The sequence below is a fragment of the Stegodyphus dumicola genome, chromosome 2 (genome assembly GCF_044657685.1).
Source record: "Stegodyphus dumicola isolate Sdum_Otavi_A_Nest chromosome 2, ASM4465768v1".
Classification (NCBI taxonomy): Eukaryota; Metazoa; Arthropoda; class Arachnida; order Araneae; family Eresidae; genus Stegodyphus; species Stegodyphus dumicola.
Window position 1 is genome coordinate 46,475,235 of NC_140769.1, and position 14,819 is coordinate 46,490,053.

Consider the following 14,819-nt stretch of genomic DNA (forward strand, 5'->3'; position numbering starts at 1 on the left):
AGTCATTCATTTTTGAATTTAAAGTTGGTGCTTTTTACTTACTTGTACGAAATAAAAAAGAAGTATTGTAATCGCGAAAAATTTCATGTACCATATTTCAGCGAAAATATTCATATTGACCGCTATCGAATGCAATTTAACGATATTTTTGCGTGACATCTGTACTTAAGGATAGAATGAAGGACTCTTTTTCCCAAAAAAAAAATATAAAACTTATTTAAAATGAATTCTGAACAGAATCTTTACGTGCGTCTGTGCGTACGTACGTATACATGTATGTATATATGTATGTATCTCGCATAACTCAAAAACGTGTATTCTCAGAACGTTGAAATTTTGTACATAGGACTGCTACAACATGTAAATGTGCACACCTATTTTAGTTGCAAATGCTTTTCTCACCCCGGCGTCTCTTTTTGATGGGGGGGGAGATGTAAAATATAAAAAAAATACAATGGTTTTGCTCTTTGCGAACCAGCAACCTTTAATTAATTTTCTGCAATTCAGGATCGTCCCCTAACCCAGTACCTTCTAGAACATTCGCACCTATTACATAACCTCCTCATATAAATGCTGCGTCAGAAGTTCTCCTACACAGATGCCTTCTCGCCTTCGTCCTGCTAACGCTTCCGCTGTGCTCCTCTTTCTTTGTTAGAACGTTATGACGTATTAAAATTTAAAGTCAGTCGTTTCTAATAGTTCAATTACTGAATAAGTTATTTGATTAACTTCATCTGGAAAAAGTCATCTGCTATAAATTAAAATAAAGATATGCTTGCTGTTAAAAGTGAAAAGTCCTGAGTCGTCATTTTCTCCGTACTTCAATCATCCCAGCTTCGTCAACCATCTGCCAGAACGTGTAATGGAATAGCCTCACCATTCGCCCACGATGTGTTGGAATAACTGAAAACATTACATATATATATATCCACTTTGTTACTCGGCTCAATGATCTCACTTTCTTTATTCTTATATGTTTGTAAATTGTGCATTTTTTGCTCTAAAAATGATTGAATTATGGTATTATTATCTTCCGGTACAGGTTTTTATGCCTTTAGGAAATCTGTATGCAATATTTGTAGAATTATCAACAATTTAAAAAGTTATTTTAAGTGCGACTAACCCTAATTATTTATAGCAGCCATATTTGTTTACATTTGAAACTTAGCAGAATAGTTGATTTTTTGCCAATCTAGAGAAACTAAGCTTCGTAACAACAAAGGTAACGCCTTCTTTTATTATAACGATTTAAATCATGCTTAATCCATTCTGAAATTTATTAGAGGAAATAAGTGTTTCAGATTTACTTCATAAATTTTTACTATAGATATTTTGAGAATTATATATGTATTGTATGTAGTGAGAACTGATTAATTGAATGAGAAATACTGAATAGTCTGTGAAAAACTGCTTTTTTTGTTTGTTTAATTTCTTTTATACATCGTTTTAAATTTATTATAGTATTTTAATAGAACATATGGCAACGATTAGATAATTGTTCAGAAGATATAAATTTTGTGAATTTTAAGTTATAAAATGAATGAGATGTAACTCTGTTAAGTGAACCTAGCGGTATGGTAAACAAATATTATGAATTTTAAAGAGTGCATTTATTCTATTATGGTTTATGCACTATCGAAGAAGTATATTTAATTCAATCCTATAAGTTTAAATGAAATGCAAGAAAAATTGCGTATAATTTAATATTCCGTACAAGGAAGTCATGTGGTGTCCACGTTAGATTTTTTCTGAGTAAAATTCAGAAGCTACGATCGATAGCAAGGTACTTATAAATTTTAACAAAGCAAGTTTCCCACTGAAATTTACAGAATAGTTCAGCAAAAGAATGCTAAAAAGTGATTGTCCCCCATTTATTCCATGTGATGTCGAATATTTTGTGCTTTAGATGAATGTTTCCCAATCAGTATGAGCGTTTCCCAGTCGGGGGATGAATGGACCTCCAGGGATCCATAGAATCTTTTAAGGGGTCCAGAAAAAACAGTTGTATTTCAGGGTCTGTAATGGGAATCATTACAGCCCACTATAAAACACTATTTATAAAATAATTTAATAATAATAATAAAATAAATCAGTGTCACAAAAATGTTCAGGAACTCTTGGTTTATTGATGCTCATATTTTTTTTTAAAAAACCTTCTTCAGTTAATGGCAAAAACATTTTATCCATAGAAAATTCTCGAAAGCGAAATCATTATTTAAGAACAGAATAATCCAAAAAAAAAAACGTCAGTCAGTCAGAAGTAGTCGTTTCATTCCCCAGTGTGTAATCGGTATCGTCGTAGTGAAATTATTTGTGTTATTGAACCTTATTGTTCTAGCAAACAATATTTTCGTAAGTACCTAAAAACAGTGGCTGATCCTAAAATGAGCATTTCTCAAGGTGTGCAGCTGAAAGTCCTCCAAAAGATTAAATAAAAAATATCGATTTTAAGTACGTGTTTCTTGTATATATGTATTTCCTTTTTAATATTCAACCTTTCATGGTTAAAGAAACTTTCACACAAAAGTAAAGCAAGGCCATCTGATTCTCACACATTCTAAGAGAGATATTAATACGCTTTTGTCAAAATATTATCCACAAGGATAGTGCCGCCTACGTATTAAATGGAGTTCTGTTTCATAACTTTAGAAATAAACTTTTATACGTTGTTTGAAGTAGTATACTTAAATTTTTTATTAATTTCTGTAAGTAAAAATATGTTTTAGTTTTATTAATTAAAATTTTCAAAATTTGTAATTTACACTTTTTATGTTGAATGTTTTAGTTGCAAAAAATCATTTATTATTTTTTTATTAATGTATGTACGAAACTAACAGTAAATTAGAAATCGTAGATTATTTTATTCGTATCGAAACTTTTATTTCACATGATGTCTGGTGTTATCGCTTTAAAAACATCTATTAATAATATTTTTGCAGTAAAATTAAATAAGAGTAGCTTGAAATATTTGTACATACACATTAAGCTTGCTGCTGTTTCCGGATGTAGTCTAATGGGAGTGCGGACGACCTCCACTAACATACAGAACTCAAAAAGTTCGTTTCGATTTCAAAGATTAATAAAACGTAAACTGAAAGGGAACTTTGTTTGCATGAAAAGTCACAGAAGGTGATTGGAGAAATATTTAGCTCTAAGCTTTTCTGGCGCTATAGGTTGTACCATGTCATTATTAACAATCAGCCATAACAACATTGAATACGATATTAAATAACTTGCTCTTTTACCCCGAATAGTTATTTTGGTGACATTAAACGAATTTTTAAAATGAAATAACAGAGATTCAGTTTTATTTTGATTGTGATGTTTACTATCAGTATGTCACACCGCCCTCTATTCGTGAACTTTGAATTAACATTTCCTTAAAACCAACATTAACAAAATGTTCTTACTTGTAGTTCATTTTTGGCAAATCACGAATTTTTATTCATTTGGTTTTCGAATCTTTACGGATTTCTATCTACCATTATATGTGACTTACGAATTTTCATTCAGTTTTAATTTTGATTCCTTTTTGAGAGATGCTCTTTAGGCTTTTTTTCTAAATATATTATTTTTAGTTTTCTCTTCATTTCTTCATGTGCAACGAGTATATGTTTCATATCTGCTATATTTGTTCGCAATAACTGGAATTTCTTAGTTTTAAGTGTGGCATTTCTCCAGTTAGTTTCCTTTAAGATGTACTGGATAAGAATAAGAGTTCAAAAGAGAAAGTCTCAAGGAATATGATGTTGTTGTCATGCGATGATTTAGCCGATCGCATGCTTTTGAACTATCACAATTACTTATATACTAGAATTGCGGACGTGTTCATTATAAATTTCTTTTCTCCAATGATGTATTTGCCTTGATTTGTTTTCTACGCTTCATCCAAGTTTTTTTGAGGCGATAATTTTGGCTGATACCACGACCAAATCCTATTCAGAAAGCGCACGTTTCAGACGCGTCAAATCAGACGCGTTTTGCTCAATGTATTTACCTTTAATTACATAGATGCATATTCTCAGGAAAAGACACCGAAACCAGGTTAACGATTAATATCATTTAACTATTAATTTTCATTTTTAATTAATTTGTATTACTTGTTGTTCAAGGCACTAGGTTTAAGGTATTTATTGAAGTTAGCTCATACCATATTTAAAATGTGAGAAATTGTTTTCTGTTACTCCTATCAAAAGTATTAAAATAAACGTCCGGATTTATCATCATTAAAACAATATTATTCTTTAAAAGATATACATTTATAAAAAAGGAATCGCAAAACTACGTCTTTAATTTATTTAAAACGTCTAAGCTTAATCGCTTTTAAAGTCATTTTAACTATGTAACATTTGCTTAACATAGTATCGATCCATTAAGGTCCTTTTTCCCCTGACGTTACTTCGTTGGACGATTTAGAAACTTGCAAAGTAAGTACTTAGCTGATTAAAAATCTAATGTATTCTATTTTAAAATTTGATGAAAATAAAAAAATGAAGATTATAGGCTGACTTTTATTGGATGATTTAATTTACTGACGGCGGTAATTATTTTTATACATTTTTGAGTCAGTTCAGGTTCATACGCCGTGAATGATTTAACTATTTTGCAATTAGGAAAGTGGGACATTTAAGAAGAAAAAACCTGTATTTGAATATAAATAAATTAAGATGAACTTTACGATACAGATGTACATTTTTTTATGTATTAAAAACTAAGTTTATAATAAAGCACAAGTACGATCGTTCCTAATTTCTATGGAGAATCTTAAATTTATAGAAAAACTTAAAGCTCATAAAAGCTTTACGTACTAATAATTAGATTTTTAAGAATTTAGAGTTCAGTGAACGGAGGAATAATCATCTGGGTTTGCTAGGAAGTAAAATAAATCTTGCATTTCCATTCTTTGAGTTCCTGATTGAATCGAGCACTGCACTCTGGCAGATTTTCCAACATGTTTGAAATTCAATAGTTAGTTTGTGTTTTGCGAAATGTAAATTCAAATTAATGGCATATAAAGATCAAATTTAATATATGGCAGTGAAATAGTAAGGATACTGGCAAATACTGGTACTGGCAATAACTGTTGTCACTTCGCTGAAGACGATTATTACCTTGACTGCCAGCTATTGCAATTTCAGACTTGTGAGCGCAGAGCTAAGGGCTAGTTGCAACAATTTTTGGAAAAATGCTTGCATTTTTAAATGCATTTACGATTCCTTGATAATGACTTCTGTCTTTTATAGGATAACTATTCCTTCAGTATCTGCATAATACAAACGTTCGGAAATTTTATTGATTTTAGCACTAAGAAGTATTTTATTAAACTATTCGCCTGTTGCATTTTGTCCTGGACTTGGTGTAAATGATAACAGACCTGGGCAAAATCGTAATAGTAAAAAGGACAATATTTAAAAACAATTAACTGTTTATTATTGCTTGGTATAGTGACAATCAATGACAGCAAGTGATTTAGAGCAAAACAACGAAAAGGTTTTTAACCAATCAACATTAAAATCGGACTTATAAGAACTGAAGTTAACACAAAAAATGATAGATAGTTTTCCCTTACACATTTAACATGAGCTTACATTTTTCAAACTAAGCAGAGTTAAACTATCAGTAATCTTTAAAGTTTTAAAGAAAATTAACATTTGAATGACCCTCTCTTCACTAAATTCAACGCTATGTCCACTTCCAGAATGAGGGAAATGGAAGTTCTGCATATGAGTTACTCATATAATTTCTTTTAGTTTATTTCAGGTCAGAAATTATATAGGATTCCATATGCAAAATTTATGTTAGGATAAAAATTATTTTGTACTGAATTTCTTTTTTAAATTTAACAAAGATTAAAATGAAAGTCAAGCAAATTAAAACTTAACTTTTAAAATTAAACTCAAGAAGCACTTAATTTATTCTAGTTGAAACATTAATAAGAAATTAAAATGATGTGAGTAATTATCTTCTAATGAAACTCGAGGAATTTCTTTAAAGATTTTAGATACCAATTAATGTATTTTATAGCAAATACCTATCTTTGATGTGGTCTGTGAAAATAGTAACTTTTCAGACGATATTTCGATACCCGTTTTGAGATTATTAGATCTTAGATTATTAGAAGTGCTTTATTTTTTCAAACTGATCCTGAAATTTCAATCTAAAGATTTAATTTTGCCTTAGATTAAGATTTTATTTATTTACAATATTGCTATAAGAACATATTTTCAATCGATTTTTAAGCAAACAAATTTGATAAAAATGTTAGAATAGTGCTCGAAATTAGTTCAATATTATAATATATATATATAAACAATAAATAATAGCAATGATACCTCTAATAAATAATAGTAAAATCTAATGAATAACATTAATAAACAATTGTATATATATGTGTGTGTGTGTGTGTGATGTACCAGCTTTTGTTCGGAATAAATAGATTGGTGAAGAATCATAGATGTAGTCGTAGCTTAAATTATCAAACGATAAGTTTAAAAAACAGGATCCATTTATTATTGGTCAGGAGAAATAGCAGTTACAAAAATCTGATCTCCGGAGCAAATAAAAAAGAACTACTAATAACTTTTTGTATGAAGTTTACTGCATCGTTACATTAAAGAAAAAGAACCCGATATTCCTTTGCGAGTCCTTTTATAGCCTCTGGAAAGGCGGAGCTTCCAAGAAATGACGTCAGCTTCGCCAGCCATTCGAGAACATTCTATAACTGTACGTGTAGAAAAGGCGGGAAAAACAACTTGACTACGGGGCTGTGAATTTAATTCCACGTTCTTTCAAATAAGAGACCGTCGCCATTAAAAAATGAAAAGAACATACAGTTAGAATTTTAAGTGTATTCCTAGCTATGGAATTTTATTATTACATATATATATATATATATATATATATGTATTAAGAGTATATATATATGTATGTATGAGTTTATTATTTATATATATGTATTAAGAGTTTATTATACATATATATATTGTTACGAAATGTACAGGCGCGGTAAGATGGCTTCCCCGCAAAGCAGTTTTAGGGTTGCCATAACATGGAAAGGGAACGCGATGTTGCCACATTTGGCGAGAAATCGCCCATTTATCGACATTTGGCGACAAAATTGGCGATATGCCAAGGATGAATGGAGAATCTTCTGGAACGACATCTTAGCAGTGTAGCCCAGAATGTTCTCGAACGCAAGCCGAAAGCTATATAAACCCTGCTGGTCCGCAGTCAGTTAGAGTGCCTCGTCGAGAGGGCGAGACAGTGTGCCTCGTCGAGTGCGAGATAGTTAGTCAGTCCGTGCGGAGTCGCTCGAGTTGACAGTCGGGCAGCGAGTGCCGAGTGGGTCGTCGAGTGCATCGAAAGAGTCTCTTAGTGTATCGCGATTAGTGCATCGTCGAGAGAGTGTGTTGAGTTCCGGGAACGGCTGAGCCGAAGAGTCGGAAGCTGTGCTCTGTGTGTCGTCGAGCGCATCACGAGTTGTAGCGTGGAGAATCGCGAGAGTACGTGGAGTTCCGAGAACGACCGAGCAGAGCCGGGAGCTGTACTCTAGTGCTTTGCAGTGAAGCTGTCTCCACCGTTATTGCCTGACAGTGTGAAGGCTGTGTCGCTGAACGTGTCAGCGTGTTTATAACAGTTCGACGACTGTAAAAGTGACTTTGGAGCTGTCCTGATTAATATTGGCTAAATAAAGTGTATTTCGATACTTCATTAAGTAGTGTCGTCGTCATTCACTCTAAATCCATACGAATCCCGTACGAACGTGAAGGAAGAAAATAACGCAACAATATACTAAATAAACTCTTAATGCATAGCTCTTCATCGATACATGCTGAGTGCTGAGCTTTCATTCACGCACATTTCAAATATGCAATTAATGATATCAGTTTTCAAAGAAGTTATCATGTCATGACCGCTGTTTACATACACGTGGGCTTTTAATAAACATCCATAAAGTAATTTGCCCCGTAGGATATGGTGATAGAGCAGACCAAATCTAACTTATGCAACGAAAAACATATGTGTTGTCTTTTTTCATGTGAATACACGGATATTAAACTGATTAAAATTTGAAATTTTTACTGAATGAGTACTCGATTCTTGATTTTGACCACATTATTTTAAGTCTTATAAAAGCCTGCAGCGTAATTTTATCAGGACCTTAAAATTTGCTGCCAGATAATTTGATCAAAGTTTGTCCACATAGCACATACAACAGTATTAAATAATGGCACAGACTTGCATGTTTTCCTGTAAAGCTTGCCTTTTACCAGTATTACTTAATATGCAGGGAAAGCAACAATGCAGGTTGTAACCTAAAGGTGACACTGACTTCGAATTACTCCTTGTATTGCTACCAAATATTTGCAAAGTCAGTATGACCTAAAGGTTACACTGACTTCGGATTACTCCTTGTATTGCTACCATATATTTGTAAACGATGACAATAAAAGTAATGTAAATTTTTTCATGCCAGTTAAATAGGGAAATCTGATGATTTTATATTCCCTTTGCTTTCAATGAGTAGAAATCAAGCACTAAATGTATGTATATTTTTTATTGCATTTGTGTAGTATATTATGTATGCACTAAAAATATTATTGATCATATAATTGCTATATAAAATACTTAAGTCCGCTACAATAATTAATATACTTGTTAATTGTATGAAATAATAATTGTGTGTAATTGTTAGATTTCTATATTTCCATTTATTTCTGTAACAACACTAATATATGATTTGATATTTATTACATATGAACATTGAGGTAATGACATGTTACAGAGAGCATTGTTATTAAACGACTTACTTAAACAGTCACTGTAAATTTATTTAAAAAGGGCTTTAATTCAAATTCATTCGCTGTGATTAAATTATCATTCAGTTCTAAAAATAATTTGATGTATCTGAAAATAAAAAAAAATATAGCATAAGTAAAAAGTGAAACTGGTAAGTGACACAATTACAGGTTCAAACAGGAAAACGAAATGTCATTCTTTCCAAATTTTGCTGTTTGCACGCGATTTCTGTATAGCCGATATTCGCAGCACCTCATCCTAAACGCTGCATGATTAAGGTTTGTATTTCAACAGTAATTATGAATTACTTCGAACAATAATAATGAATATTTATGGCAACAAAAGTAGTAGGTGTCAGTATAAGGAGAACTGCTCCTTCATCACGCATGTAAACTCCTTCAAGTACGAATGTTGCTATGAATTTAAAATAGCTTAAGGAATCAAAGGAAGAATATAAAATAGCGTGACTGAATGGGGTATTCAAAAGAATCTGTCTGTTGCATCGTTAAATAAATATTCACACTTGGTGCAAGAATTTAGTAAAAAGAAAGGAATGTTTAAATTGTCATAAAAAGATTTAGGATATCATATTTCATTGGGAATGTCCATTATGACTGTTCCCGAATATATCTTGGTTATTTTTTTCGTGATGTCCGTAAGTGCGGACAGAATAAAGGACTGATTTTTCTAAAACAAATTGTAAAATGGATTCAAAAGTAATTTTTTCGTGACGAATAAATTAAACCAAGTAGCCGTAAAACGTTGCAATTTTGTGTAGGGACTGCTACAACATCTAGTTATTACATACCATTATATACGTATATATATATATGCAGGTTGAACTAAAAGTTCGTTTTAAAGTTAGCCAAAAGTTTACAAATTCATAAAAAAGGAAGAAATTATGATAACGAAGTTCGGTTTGCAAGGGAGGGCTCACAAGGAAGTCGGATGTTTTTAGCAGGAAACAAAAGTTGAAACTTTCATCGGTAGAGGGCTCTGGCACTCGAGAGATTCAACAGAATTTTGCAATTTAATTTTGCAGTAAAAGACCGTGATACGCGAGAATTTCTCTTTTGCTTTCAAAATGTTATCATTACCTGAGCGAACATTGTTGGAGAAGTTGTTCTATTTGAACGAAGAGTCAACAACTGTTGCGTTGCGAAAATTTCATATGGCGAAAAGACTGAAGATGGGAAATAGCCCGATATGGTGTTCTGGAATACTGAAGCTTGTCAAGCGGCTCGAAGAAACTGCTTGTTTGGAAGCTTGACCACAAAGTGGAAGAATTACTGAGGTGTGGAATCCACTATGAATAATAAGGCGGCATAATCGTTCTCTGGGATATGCAGTGCTCGCAAAACTGCATCAGTTACAAAAACGTCACTGCATGAGTTACAGTTGGAAGACACACCTAAGAGGGAGTCATTCACCAAGTGGGCTATGGCAAGAATTCAAAACGACCCTCAGTGATTGTTCAACATCTTCTGGACGGATGAAGAGCACTTCATACTAAACGGTGATAACATCACCCAAAAGACTGTTATATGGGGACGTCAAATCTTCGTGAATACACGACAAAGTCACTGCATACAGCCTCGCTGACAGTCTGGTGTTGCTTCCCCTCATCCTTCATTGTCGAACTATTCTTCTGTGAAGAACCTTGTCCCATGTATGATTGGAAAACGTGCGCAGTAACCGCTGAGCGTTATCTTACTCTTTTGTGCTGCCTGTAATAAGATTTATGCAAGATTACGAATCGCTACACTATGCTAATCCAGTAAAACGATTCCTCTTGAGTACCTCTGGTGAGGACAGAGATCAGTGTCGTTCAGTGTTCTGGAGGCCATGTTGAACGAGTGTTATTGAAGAATAAATGAATGGAGCCTACTGTTATCCTGTTCATTGTGTTTTGGATCGCCACGACCTCTATCGGTGATATTTTTAAATAAGTTTTTTGTGCTAAAAACGTCACTTCCTTGTGCTCCCTTTTCTTGCAAACTACACTTCTTTATTATAACTTCTTACTTTTTTATGAATTTTTTAAGTTTTAACAAACTTTTGCTACCTTATAAGCTATTTACAATATTTTTAACGGTATTATTCCAATGGCATTTGAATGTAATTTCAAAAAGAAATTTAAACACTAAAACACGATATAATAACGAAGCACATTAAAATACCATAATAATAGTAAGTATGAAATACTTCATAATACACGTTAAATGTATACAAAATTATAGGTGCACAAACTATAATAGTATATACTCTTTTAGCGTAGAATACACATGTCATAATCTAACAAATATGTATAACTGTATATTTGCACTATTTTACAACCTAATTAAAGAAAACCTTCTTTACTTTTTTTGGTACATGTGAAAGTATCATACTTTATCTCTCAACCCACTTAAATAGATTTTGTAATTTATTTTAACATTTGTTTACTTTTTATTTAAAAGTCAATCATTTTTAAATAAAAAAAACTGCTTTTTTTCGAGGGTGATTATTTGTATTTCCAATTTCGAGAATACAACATGTCCCCATTTTAAAAAATAACACACCCCTAAATCTAGCATAAATAGTTTTTTCCAAGCGTAATTTCTGGATGCTGAGTAAGATCAGGTGATATAATACTTTTTTCGTCTTCCTTTCTAAGTTAAAATAGCACATGAGACACAGATTCAGCAATTTTCCCTAGAAACTTTATTGGCTGCTTTGGCACTCATGTTCTTGATTGAAACGTTTCCTTCTGTGCACAAGAATTAAGTATTAAAAGAGGAAAATATGAGGAAACAAAAATTCTGCGATTTACCCTAAAGGATAGCAAGAGAAAAAAGTAAATGCTCAAAATCACGAGGAATGAATTATTTAGTTTTCTTTGAAAACAAAACCAAAAAGGTAATTTAACCGAAAGGTAAATATTTCAAGCATCTTCAAACAATTCTGACGCTAATTCCGTATTTTTATCTGCGGTTTAGGTACAAAAATATGAATACCTGTGAGAAGTTTTGTGATAAAATGTACCACAGAGAAAATTTATGCATTTAAAATAGTTTTTGATTTTATACTTTCAAAACATTTATATATCACAGTTTAGAGCTGAACACTGGTTTCGTTCTTTAAGTAAAAACGTGGAGGGGGGAAAGGAAAAGAAAATATACCAACTTGTAGAATAAGTAACGTATGCATAAAGCATTAATCATGCATAGCTACAATCCGTATTTAAGTAAAATATTCTAAAGACAATATATCAGAGCATTATGAAAAATGTTTTTAAGAATAAAGGTTACAAGAATTGTAGCAGTTAGTTCAGATATGCTGCTGAAACCGCAGATTAAAAATTAGCACAAATAACGCTTTTTGTTGCACGTTAATCACAAAAACATTTCATAGATTGTTGAAACATTATTTTAAATACTCTTATAAATACGTGTAAAATTAAGCATATTATTTGCGCGTTAATATTCGTAACCGGAACCTCAAATTTCTGTTATTTCATTTTAAACAAGCCAAATAAATTGTTTTATTTTTTCCCCTTCTCTAGAGTGAATATTGTTTTATCCTCAGAAACTAAATTTGTTACGTAGGAAAAAAATTAAATTTAACTTTAAAATAAATTAACTTCTTTTTGGTACCGTGACAAAAAAAAAAAAAAAAAAAAAAAAAAAAAATCTGAAATGTTTCAGATTTTAAATTACGTCCAAAGGAGCCTTTTTTTACATTTTGTGTGTTACCTTTATTAAATATCATGTTCCTCGCACTTAAGCCATAAGATCCAGTGCAACAGCAATATCGCAAAATAGTTTTAAAACGAGCATATCTTTAGAATTTCCGATACAGAGAATCACGCGCTGGAGATAAAAATGTTTTTTCTGCACAACGTTGCCAATGCTCGCTTTGAAATCCTTGAGTTTGTTAATCAAAAATTCGTCAAAGTTTTAAAAAATAGGAAATCGATCATAAAACAAATTTCAAATTTCAAATTTGGTCTTCCACATGCTCATATTCGTTGGAGGATTACGTTATTCAAAATTCGATGACTCTATGTACCGTTGTTTTATCACAATACGAGAAATATAGATATATTTATGCAGATTTTTCATTATTTAATTTCTTCAAATATAATGCAGGACTCTAACATTTTGTGGCAACATTTTGAAAAGTGAACCGACATTTATGAGTCCGACGCAAAATGCCAAAACGAAACTAATAGTCCTTCGAGATTCAAATCCCTTTGGACTAAAAAAAAACTACTAAACTTTGTACTTACATAATCAAAACTTTTAAATCTAAAGGACATCAAAGAAAAATATCCTCCCTGGTGTTTTGGTAGAATAACGATTAATTATGCACACCCACAACAAAATCTTTTACAGGCTATCTCTCACTAAATTAAAACTAATTTATATCTCCAACCTGAAAACACATAAATTTCAGTACAAAATCTAGAGATAGCCTTAAACCTTTGACATTTCAAATACCACACAGATCTCTTCAAACACCGGGGAAAGATACAAACTCACAATTAAGAAGTTTACTCAACAAAATCAAAATTAAATTTAGTAAACCGATCGTATAGTCACCAACATAAAACTGATTTTTCTACTACCGCAATATAATTAGGAATTAGGTAATTACCCAGGTTCGAATAAAATAACCATGTTCCGTAAGGATCACATGGGTGACCTACAGTAGACCACAATTAATACACAAAAAACATACAATAATAAAGATAATAAACACATTTATTGAAAATTCCCACACATTATAACTTAAGATAGCTGGCCAGACTACCCCTACAAAATCCTTTAAAGTTACTCATAGTTTTTTTTTTTTTTTTTTTTTTTTTTTTCATATCAATCTCATATTTAACATTTATCCATTAATACAAAAATCATCGTGAAACACGTCACAGTTCTTAATCATTTTAAGCAGGAACTCAGGAAAATTAAATTCATTTAAAAAAAATTATTTAGAATAAAACATACTGAACATAGCACTTAAACATTAAAACAAAGATTCACTTCCTCCAATTAGTTCAATTGATTTCTGACTATTAAACATTAAATAAAAAATTACTATCTCAGCTAGAAATTTGGTAAAAATATTCAATTTTTATCTACTTAACATATCAACTCTTGCTTTAGAATTAAACATTTCCAAATTTAAAAGGATTATGCATCAAAATAAAACACCAATGAAAATTAAAAAGTCACTCACGAAATCGGCGTACCACCTTTGAGAGACTCAGGGAGCTGCCCCGATCTAAATTACAAATCCCGAAACAATAACTGCCAAATCTTCATCGTTGTTTTCCGGAACCGGAGCCTTTTTCATAGTTCCAGTTTAAAGTTTTCAAATTCCTCCGTTAAGTAGCACTTTCACTCAATCATCTTCCCGTTTTCGAAGTTCCTCTGAAGATAAGAGAAAGAGGTCGAAACTGGAGACAAAAGACCAAAGCAGACCTCAGGCGATGACGACTTTCCATATTTCCATCATTTCTAAAGCAAAATAGATACTCCAGCACGAACGAGCAGTTCAGACTGTTCCACAAATGGGAAAAAGAAATCTCAGCGACGAAATTGAAAATAATAGGTCGCAAGAATCGCCGCCGTCAAACATGTCGAGCACCCACACTGTCTCGGACCCTCCGTACCCAGAAATCTCGGAGATAAAAACTTAACTGTATACCGCGGTCGACCACCGAAGAACCGCCGCGTTTTTCCTCCGCTCCATCTCAGCACCTCACTGACCGCGGCCGGCCCCGTAGGGGCCGCCGTCAAAGTACGAAACCCCTAAGGCTCCAAAAACCCTCTTAAAAGTCTTCTCTAAAAATCGCTTTTTTTTTCAAGTCCAAAAAGATCCCCGCCTGCCTTCCGTACAACGGCTTAAGAAACCTCGGTTTACACACACCAAGAAACGCCTCAAAATTACTATTGGTTCAAACTACACTAAAATTAAAAAATTTAGCCAATCTTAAGGAAAATGGACTCCCTTTCGCCAACTAGAAGAAAGGTCAT

General features: G+C 32.3%; 1 protein-coding gene across 1 annotated transcript in view; it reads left to right on the top strand.

Moving 5' to 3' along the window:
- Positions 1 to 14,819, top strand: part of LOC118200141 (agrin-like) — a 565,036-nt gene that overhangs the window by 530,254 nt on the left and 19,963 nt on the right. The window lies entirely within an intron of this gene.